General features: G+C 43.9%; 1 protein-coding gene across 2 annotated transcripts in view; it reads right to left on the reverse strand.

Moving 5' to 3' along the window:
* Vps54 (VPS54 subunit of GARP complex) overlaps nucleotides 1-9,870 on the reverse strand; it is an 87,546-nt gene extending 77,676 nt beyond the window's left edge. For both annotated transcript variants that reach the window (XM_028876326.2, XM_028876325.2), the window contains exon 1: nucleotides 9,393-9,870. The gene's annotated coding sequence lies outside the window, so the exon portion shown is untranslated. The remainder of the gene's footprint in view (nucleotides 1-9,392) is intronic.
* Nucleotides 9,871-10,823: the final 953 nt, after the last annotated feature.

Raw genomic sequence — 10,823 nt, forward strand, 5'->3', positions numbered from 1 at the left:
GATGTCATGCAAGGAAGCAATCTAAAAACAGTAAAAATTATATCATCATCAGAATTTTACTAAACACTATATAGTTCATAATTGATTGCCTCCATTCCGATTATTTTGTTGATCTTCAAAACAATCTCATAAATGCATTTATGATTTTCATTATATAGTAAAAGAAATAGGTTCAGAAGTAACTTGGTTTCAAAATATTTAGGTAATTATGACTATAGGATGTGAATTCAGACTTTCTGATCTAAATTCCATGCTTGTTTCTACATCACACAGTTTCTTCAGTTAAAAAATAAATTAATTTCACTCTTACAACCATTATTTATGTTTTCCCTTTGGGGGGGAGCTTTCTGAGACAGTCTCACTAAGTAGCCCAAGTTGGCCATGAGCACTTTTAACATAAGCTGGCCTAGAACTTACAAACTGCCAGCCTCAGTCTCCCTAGCATCTGGAGCATGGGCATGGACCACCACACCTGGCTTTGTCTATTTACATCTAATCCAGAAAAGAATTCTAGAAGACGTGGACTAGACTCTTCCTTCAGGGTAATACAGTGCACACTTCCATCAGTGTGATGGACTGTATTCTTCTGAGCAAAGAGGCAACCCTCCACTCACACCAGGAAAACAAGTTACGATGCGCAAGCACCCTACATTTCAACAAGAAATGTGTCCTGAATTTGAAATAACTGACTTATACAATCATCTTTCACTACATGCCTATTTGTAATTTAAGACGATTATAAAGTTGAGATTCCCCACCCCCACTGAGCTAGACAGTGCTAGCTTTTTTTTTTTTAAAAAGATTTATTTATTTATTATGTATACAGCACCAGATCTCATTACAGATGGTTGTGAGCCACTATGTGGTTGCTGGGAATTGAACTCAGAACCTCTGGAAGAGCAGTCAGTGCTCTTAACCTCTGAGTCATCTCTCCAGCCCGACAGTGCTAGCTTTTTAAATACAATTTTAGATTTAAATTTAGGAAGAATTTAAGGGATAGAGGAAGAGCAGTAAGGATGATTGAGGTCAATTCTCACTGCTTAAAAAAGAAAGGCAAAAAGTAGCACACCTGATTTTCACAAACTTACAGTTAACTGATACATATAAGAAAAAAAATGAATAACTATACTTGCAATGTCCTACCAAAAGTCAGTTTGTCAGAAGTCAGGAGAGGTATTTTTCAACAGAAGTCCTCTGCCCACCTCTTCTCTCCACCATATTTTTTTTCTTTAACTCGCCTTTAGTTGGTTTGTTGAGGTTTGCCTACAAAATTCTTAAAATATTTCATATTCTAAGAAGTACTTCCCACATTTCTTAGAATTTTTAAGACCAATTTCTTGTAAATGGTATAGGTGAAGTTTCTTTCATGGAACTGAGACACAAATAACAAACTTCTACACTACTTAAAATTCACCAGGAAGAACCTGCTAATCATAAAGGACTTCCGACTTAACTGCATATCACATGCATCACATGTGATTTCAATACTGAAGCTAAGCGTTAACTATAATGACACGGCCTTCCAGAAATGCTACTGATCAGCTGGATACTGTGGTGCACACCTGCCACGTCAGCACCGACCCAGTGGTGCACACCTGCCACGTCAGCACCGACCCGGCGGTGAACACCTGCCACGTCAGCACTGACCCAGTGGTGCACACCTGCCACGTCAGCACTGACCCAGTGGTGAACACCTGCCACGTCGGCACCGACCAGCCACAGACCCTTCCACTGACAGTGATGGGCAACGGTGGCACAAACACTAGTGTAACAGTGGCACAGAGCCTGTGGAGTCACCAACCAACATCTGGTCTGACTGAGGCCCATTTCAGAGACGGAACCAGACCCGACACTGCGTGGGTGACCCAGAACCCGAGACAAACTGGCCCAGGACCCAGGTAAAACCCAACCCTACTGTTCTCCTGAAAAGCAGCAGTAAAAAGACTCTAACCACGCTGCTCTACACACAGACATGCCCTGCTTCTCGGAGGAGCCTCCTTTACAGCAGATGGGAACAAACGCGGAGACCCTCACCAGACAGAATACAGGAATGACAGCCTGGGACACTCAGCCCTAAGGGAGGTCGCCATCAAACTCCCCCTCTGGGCTCAGGGAACCCCTGAAAGAGGAACAGAAAGAATGTAAGGGGACAGAGGGCACCAAGACAGCAAGGCCCTCTAAGTCAGCACGATCAAAGCTCCTGTGAATCCAGAGGCTGAGCAGCAGACACAGGCTACACAGGTCCACACCAGTTTAAGTTTTTCTGAGTGTGGAAGAGAGTAGGTCTCTGCTTCTTGTGCCCATTCTTGGGCTCTTTTCTTTCTGTTTGTTTTGTTCAATTCCAATGGTATGGCTTTTGTTTTATTACATTATATTTTATTATTATCTCTTAGAAGCTTTTTTTTTTTATTGTTGGTTTTTCAAGACAAGGTTTCTCTGTGTAGCTTTGCGCCTTTCCTGGAACTCACTCTGTAGACCAGGCTGGCCTCAAACTCACAGAGATCCGCCTGCCTCTGCCTCCTGAGTGCTAGGATTAAAGGTGAGTGCCACCACCGCCTGGCAGAAGCTTGTTTTCTAATAAGAGACAGAAAGGGTGGATCAGCTGATCAGGATGGGAAGTAGGGAGGAACTGGAGGAGCAGAGGGAGGGAGAAACAGTAATCAGCATATATTATATGAGGGAAAATGTTTTCAATAAAAGGGAAAAAAGAAAAATAACAAGATAATGTTGGATAGAATAAATTATAACTAATTATACTGGAAATGTAAGTTGTCTTTTTTCACTATCATGTGTGTTGTGCATATATTGGCGTATGTGTGTGACAGTACATTCATGTGTGTGAGAAAACAGAAGCCCAGGGTTGATGTCAGGAATCATCATCCACTGCTCTTCCATCTTACCCACTGAGGCAGGCAGAGTCTGTCAATCAAACCTGGAGATCACTGATGTGGCAAGTCTCCCTAACCACCTTGCTTTGGGGATCTCCTCTCTGTGCCTCCCTGGCATCTACTCATTTAAGTGGGACTTGAGGATCTGAACTCTGATAAAAGAAATGACAATTCATATGGCATCCTTTCCAGGAAAAAATTATTATATAATTTATAATTTTAAAATTAAAATTAAATACTATTCAAAATGAAAGTGATGTCCTTTTTTTTCTATAGCACCCATCAAAAACTCCTAACAGTATTACAGTAGTTACTAAAAGTAATTCATAATCACAGGCTTACTCTGTCTCTAGTGTGCAAATACTGAGGACAGTAAGGTCAAGTCAGATGAAGACTGAATATACAGGCTACTAGATTTAGTGAGCAGGTCTGTCTTTTTTTCCAGAGCCGCCAAGTGAGTGCTGAAATGGAAGACAAACTGCTAAGGAGGTGGGCCGCAGGGCTGCCAGTGAAGGGGAGTCAAGAAGTAACAGCTCAAGGAGACGGGCTTGATGAACAGAATATGGATTTGGTACCTGGACGTTTTCTGGAGTAGAAAGATCGGACTTAGGAAGAGATTGAAGGTAGTAGAATTGAATGTGTGAGCAGTGAGTTAATCCTGAAAAGAACAGACATCCATATTCTATGTCAAGAACGTAGGAGTTATGCATATATAGCAACCGGGGACATTGTTTATATGGAGAGGAAAAGCCATCTCCGCAGCCTGAGAACTCTTTCTTACGGTACTTTTCATCACAGGGTTCATGGGGATAGAGTAGGGAAGATGAAGTGACAAAGTGCAGACAACTGAGAATATTTAAGTGTTTAGTCTATGTCAAATAATGCTACCAAGTAAATGCTGAAATTCTTAGATGGCATGACTGTAATCCTGTAGACTAGTTATAATTGGGAGATATATGTTTGAAAATAAGGGAAACATCTACACACTTGTGAAAAGAAATTTGTGGAAGTGTGAGTGCTCACTCCACTTGTCTTTCAATTAAAAATCTTAAATAATAAAAAGTAAAGGCTAAAGGGCTGGAGAGACGGCTCAGTGGTCAAGTGCACTGGCTGTTCTTTCAGAGGACCCAGGTTCAATTCTCAGCAACCACTTGGCAGCTCACAACTGTCCACCTCTACTCCCAGAGTATCCAATGCCTTCTTCTGGTCTCTAAAAGGACTGGACACATGCATGGTACAAAACTGACAGACAAAACACTCATACACATAAATAAATTTGTAAAAAAGTAAAGTCAATGCCAGCTTACCGAGAACTGAAGGATAAAAACTGAGTTAGACCAATGGAGGAGAAAGTCACAGGAAGCAGTTCTAGAAATGATGGTGAACACTATGTGCAGAAGATTTGGAAGAAAAGGAGTCTACTGCCAGGTACCACAAATAATTCAAAATGCCTTAGAAAATTACATATTTGGGAATGGGGAGATTGTGGAGCATCTTTAAGGTATAAAGGTAAGTTAGGAAAGGAACTTGTACATCTTAAAGGAATAAGAAATGTGAATTTCATCTTAACTATAAAAGAAAGTTAGAAATAATTTAAGAGACAAATGAAATGATCAGGTTTTCCCTTTAGAAAGACCAATGACTACAGCAGAGGGGAATATGAGAGAAAAAGACCAGGAAAAAACAACAACAACAACCACAGACAGAAATCTTGCAATAAGCTAACTTCAGACACCACCGAAGTTGGTCTCTAGAGTAAGGCACTTCAGTCATGTTAATGCATTAAGTAGTTCTTTCTGAGGGAGGAAGGCAGGCAGGCAGGGGCAGACACACAGTACTTCTCCCTAGGCTCTGTCATTGTTTGCTGCTGTGGAATAATCCTTCTGCACACTGTAAAGATGTGCTGCTCTCATCATTAATAAAAAGCTGATTGACCAATGGCGAGGCAGGATTTTGGGGGCAGAGAGAATGTTGGGGAAAGGGGCAGAGTAGGAAGAGACACCATGAGACGCAGAGCGAGCAAAATGGGAAGTTCATAGATGAGGCAAATGAGCCTGGGGCAGCACATAGATGAATAGAAATGGGTTAATTTAAGTTGTAAGAGCTAGCTAAAAACAAGCCCAAGCTATTAACTGAAGTCTCAGGCTGAGCAGTGGTTGCGTACACCTTTAATCTCAGCACTCAGGAGGCAGAGCCAGGCAGATCTATGTGAGTTCAAGGCCAGCCTCCTCTACAGAGCGAGATCCAGGACAGGCACCAAAACTACACAGAGAAATCCTGTCTCAAAAAAAAAAAAAAAAAGTCTCCATGTTCCATGTGTTTATTTGGGAGTGGCTAGCAGGACAGGAAAGTCCACCTAAAGTTCTCTACTTCGCTACCTCTACACTGGGTTTGGTAACTTCTATATAACCTTGTCTAATTTGTTCTTCTGAAACAACATTCCCAGGGTATGTTAGAACCTACAGAGCATCTTTAGGCTAATACTCTCCCAACCAGACCTATTTGGCTCCCAGACACAGCATCTTACTACATATAAACTCACTTACACTGGAAATAATTTTGTAATGCAGCAATTATCAATCACACTCACAATATTCTAGATGAGAAAACTGAAGTCCAGAAACATTTAATAATTTAATAATTTAGCTAAAGTCTCATGGATAGTAAATAACAAAGGTGAAGTTATCATCGTTTATCACCAATTTAGCTTATTAAAAACATCACCTAAAAGTCAAGCACAGTGGCACAGGTCTATAGTCCTCGTACTCTGGAAAGGAGAAGGATCACAAGGATCCCAGCAAAGTCCAAAGTCAGACTGGTCTGCATGCTAAGTTCCAGGTCAACCACAAGTGTAGGAGGAGACCCTGTCTCAAAAGATTAATTAACTTTAAAATTAATTAATTATCTTTTTAAAAACATTAGTCAAAAGTGAGACCCAAAGGAGAAGTAGATTCATACAATAACATTGTGTATAAAATATGAAAATGTATGGACATTTATTACATACTACAAACATACTTGCATTCATACATTAATATTCAAACATTTGGCGTCTTTCTTGTCAGTTACCAGGAGGTAGGTATGGGGAATGTGGTGAAGATAGGATCACTCTTGCTAAAGAAGATAGTATCATATTTCTAATTTCAAAAACCTATGCAGTAATAATCAACAATTGAAAACACAGTAGTTCAAATTCCAGTAATATAAGGCTGACATTTTAAGGGGAAAAGGGGTATTTTTCTTTTTTAAATGTATTTTATTTTACGTGTATGAGTGTTTTGCCTGCATATACATATATGTATACCACATGTTTGTTTGGTGTCTGAGAAGGCCAGAAGAGGGCATCAGATCCCCTGGAACTGGAATTAAAGACAGTTGTGGGTATTAGGAACTAAATTCAGGTCCTCTAGAAGAGCAGCCAGGGCTCTTAACTACTAAGTCATCTCTCCAGCCCCAAAAAGGGTATCTTTCTCTGGATTTTAAAACTGAACAGACTCAAGAATATCTACATTATCTCAAATTCTTTCCTTTTGCTTTGTCCTCAACTGCTATCCCGCTAAAGAGAATTGCTAGATGATTTAAGCATTTCTCTAATCCACCAAACAATACCAATTGGACTACATAGCAATAGATCAGGCCCTTACAGACTCATACAGAGCATAGGCTTCAACAGTATTATTATTGATACTTTGATTCAGTAGTCTGGGGGGTGGGGAGGGTGTTATGTGCAGAACAAAACCATGCCTGGAGAGCTACTGCTTTAGATGTTAGGACTCCAGAACTTTAAAAGGGAAGCCTCCAAACAGCCTTGTTAATTACAATGTTTTAAACTGTTTTTAAATTGTGAATCTTTAAAGACATTAACAATGTAAGATCTGACCCAACTTCTCACTGACCGACCCTCAGCTCACCAAACGAACTCTTAAGGTCACCAAAGCAATTCATGCTTTTTTCCCTCTTTCTCCAACCTTACAGCGACACACCCAAACACTCCATCAGCTGTTTACAATATTCTTTTTTATTTTGGAGATCAGCGGTTTACTCCCTGCCCCAAATTTAAAAAAAAAAAAAAAAAGCAATGCAAATCGATTTTAAAATAACTTTTCAAAATAACAGATCTGATGTGCTTTAAAGCATTTTCAAAGTTTTTTACAACATGGGTTTCATCAGCACTGACAAGCTCAGTCAGCACTTGTCCCTAATGGTGGAGGAATGTCTAGTTCTTCCCCGGTTATGATAGCATGAGGTCAAATACACACACACACAAGCATCTAAACAGCGCCGTATCCAGCTCGTCCCTAACCCCATTTCATGACATACACGCACATCACAGTTCCAGGCCAGCTATCCTGAAGATTCAAGTATCTACCCTTCAGATTTCTTCCTCTGGTCTCTGCTGTTGAGGCAAGCAGGAAGTAGGCCAACAGCGACCTTTAAGGTCTTCTCCAACTTGATATTCCAGTATGCAGTAGCAAAAATCTTTCTCCAACTTTTCACTGACTAACCCTCAGCTCACCAAATTAACTCTTAAGGTCTCCAAAGTCATTCATGGAATTTTTTCTTTTCTTTTTCCAAACCTTATACAGACACAACCCAATGGTCTCTCAGTTGTTTACAATATTCTTTTTTTATTCTGGAGATCAGCTGCTTAACTGACCTCAAATTTAAAAAAGAATAAAAAAGAATATAAATTGATTTTAAAATAATTTTTCAAAAAGCTATGATTTCACATCATTTATGTGAAAGACCCATATTAAGCAAATGTTGAGATAAAAAGTAGATTAGTAGCTGCCTGGAGGCGGGTGGAGGTTAGATGAAAAAATGAGGATTAACTGTTAATGGGTATTAAAGGGTTAAGGAGAGGGTGTTCAAAAATAATATAATGGTGATGGTCACACAGTAAATATACTCAACACTGTAAGGAAGGTAGCTTGTGGTGGAGCCCCTTTGCTATCCTTCACAAGGCCCTGGATCACAACTACAGCACAGTTTAAAAAGATAAGTAAAACCAAAATACCACTGGGTAAAAATGGACGAACTTTACAGTATGTTGTTAACTCCATAAAGCTGCTTTTAAAAGAGTAGGAAAAAAGTTATAGCCAACTTTACTGACAGGAAAAGAAGTGTGATTGAGAATAGGTTCTGCAAATTGTCCTTTCATAGGTTATATAAGATCTAATTGTAAAAAAAATTCTTATTCATAAATAAAATATAACTTTTCCAAAGCATAAATATATGCAAATTTAATCCTGTTTTCCTGGTAAACTTTAGAGAATTTTGCCAGTTATAATTTTGAAAACAATGAAAAACATTTTAGAAAGCCAAAAGCTGTAGTAACAACACCACAAGAACAAATTATATGAGTATCAACAAAACACGATAGCGTTTACAGTTTCACTGGGAACAGACCGTTACTGCGACAGCTCTAAGGTTGCCAGAACACAGTTTAAAACTAGCCAAATCACAATAAAATTGTAAGCACCTAATGCCCTAAACCACAACTATCAGGTACACATTGATCAATTTTTACCTAGTGATGATCAGTGTAAAGCATCAATAGCCACTTCTAGGAAACTGAACTCACAGTAATAATACATCATCCCATCTGTTCCATCCTGCTAGGAAATCAAGGTATTTTTCCAATTAGAACTCCCCATTTATAAAACTGAGTGGCCATCAAAATCCACAGCTTAAGTTATCACATGTGTCCTCATATGCTACAAATAATGTATCGTGATAGCACCTACCCATTGAACATTTATTGTTAAAACTGGTCTGAGTTTAAGAAACTAGAAATGGAACCAATTAGAAAACAGAAACACTCCAATTTAATTCTTCGAAAGTAAAAACAGCCTCTACAAAGACCAAAAAAGTAAAGTTAGTTTAAAAAAAAAGGAATTTTTAAAAACACAACTCTTGATAGGCCAAAATTCTAAAAATACCACCCTAAACTAGACATGGACAGGCCAAGTGGCTAATTAGTATGGTCAGGCAAAAGTTCCCAAACAACCCCCGGAGAACAAGGAGGGCCTGCCTTTGTACCCATGCAGACAGTAAGGAAGAAGAAGAAAAAGAAAAAGAAAAAAAAAATTATTTAAACCGCAAAACACCGAGTCGTCCCGTGGGTTAGTATTCTCCAAAGGGTTCTGATTTTATTCCAGGAGGCTCGAAGGGGGCTGAGGGCCTGGCTGGGAGGACCGGGAAAGTTTGAGCTCAGCGTCCTGGAGGAGTGGTGGAAGTTGCGGGTCCCGGACCCGGGAGAGGGGCGAGGGGACCGGAGCGGCACCTGCGGCCGCCGGCAGCGGCTGGGGCACGGCTGCCGGCCCGGAGCCGGGGAGTGCCGAGAAGGAAGCGGTGGCGGCGGGGAGAATGGAAGCCCCGGCGCGGTTACCGGCGCCGAAACTCGTCCGGCTCCGGGCCCGAGGTCCCGGAGGGGGTGGGGTCCCGGCCCTCGGGGCCCCGGGTCGGGAGAGGGTGGCCGCGGGCCGCGGGGCCGGCACCTACCTGCGGTCCCGGGCGGCAGCCCCCAGCCGAGGCCTAGTGCACCGCCGCCTCCATCCCTCCACGTCGCGCCGAGACTGCTGCTCCGCGGCCGCCGCCGCCCTGCGCGCCGGCCCGAGCCCGGTTCCCGCCTCCGCCCCGCGCCTGCTGGCCGGCGGGCCCGGGAGCACAGGGCCGCCCTCTCGAGCCCAGCGCCGCTCGGGGGCAGAGCGGCCGCGCCGGGCCCCTCACGTCTCGCCCGGGTGTCCTGTCAGCCAGCAGTTTCCCCCGGGTCCGCAGCGCCGCCTCCGCCGCTGCTGCCGCCGCCTCTCCCACATCCCCGGCCTCCAGGGGAGCCGCCGCCGCCGCCGCGCCGCGACCACCGCCCCCGGCGCCTCAGCTCCCCGCGCCGCGGCCCGCCTCACGCCACCGGCCCGGCGCGGCTGGGTCCTCGGAGAGCGCGCCGCAGGCCGCCGCCAGGCCGCCGCAGCCCCCAGCCCACAATCCACCGCGGCTCCGCCGGGGCGGGAGGGCCGCGGCCGGACCGGGGAGGGAGGAGGCCGCGGAGGAGGGGGGCCGGCGCGGCCGCCCAGCAGCCGGCGCTCCCCGACCGGCCGGGGACTACCCCGCGTGGCTGCCCCGCGCCTCCTCGGCCGCCTCTGCGAACTGCGCGGCTCCCCCACGCCGCTCCCCCGGCCCAGGCTGCCCGGAGGAGCCGAGCGTTGCCTCCTCCTTCCCTGGCGGGCGGGAGCGGACCCCGGGCCCCCACCCCCCACCAACCGACTCCCAGCCGCCCACACTTAGTCAAGCACAAGCTCCCGCCTCCCCTGCCTCCCTCGGCCCCTCACAGTAAACAAACACGGTTCCGTTTCCAAAATTAATGCCTCTCAGAGGTTGGAGGCCAACTCCAAAGAACTCACTGGCCTCCAATTCTTGAGGCCTTCTGAGGCTAACCCCCCTCACCCCCAATTTCAGACCTTCAATCACCTGTCACATTTCCCAGGCGCTTAAATCAGTGGTCCCTGGCCTTTAAAAGACTGGAGAACTTGGGTGTGTATGCTTATTATTAAAATCTATTTGTGATTCCTAACAGCACCTCAGTTTTGCTGAGTTCAGAGAGGATTGCTATCTTAAACTAGTAAAAAATACAGTCTGCAAAACAGGGACTGTCTTAGATTAATATATATATATATTTAAGTCCCCAATCACCTTCGGTGGAGTCAGGAGACTTGGGACTCGAAAAGACCACGGTTTGGAAAAAAGAAAGAAAAGCCTTAATTGCTTGAGGGTTTCTCTTAATTTTAGGAAGATCTCATTCCATTTTGAAACTTTTTTTTTTGTTTTGTTTTGTTTTGTTTTTTCGAGACAGGGTTTCTCTGTGTAGCTTTGTGCCTTTCCTGGAACTCACTTGGTAGACCAGGCTTGCCTCGAACTCACAGAGATCCGCCTGCCTCT

Source organism: Peromyscus leucopus, chromosome 10 (assembly GCF_004664715.2).
Source record: "Peromyscus leucopus breed LL Stock chromosome 10, UCI_PerLeu_2.1, whole genome shotgun sequence".
Lineage (NCBI taxonomy): Eukaryota > Metazoa > Chordata > Mammalia > Rodentia > Cricetidae > Peromyscus > Peromyscus leucopus.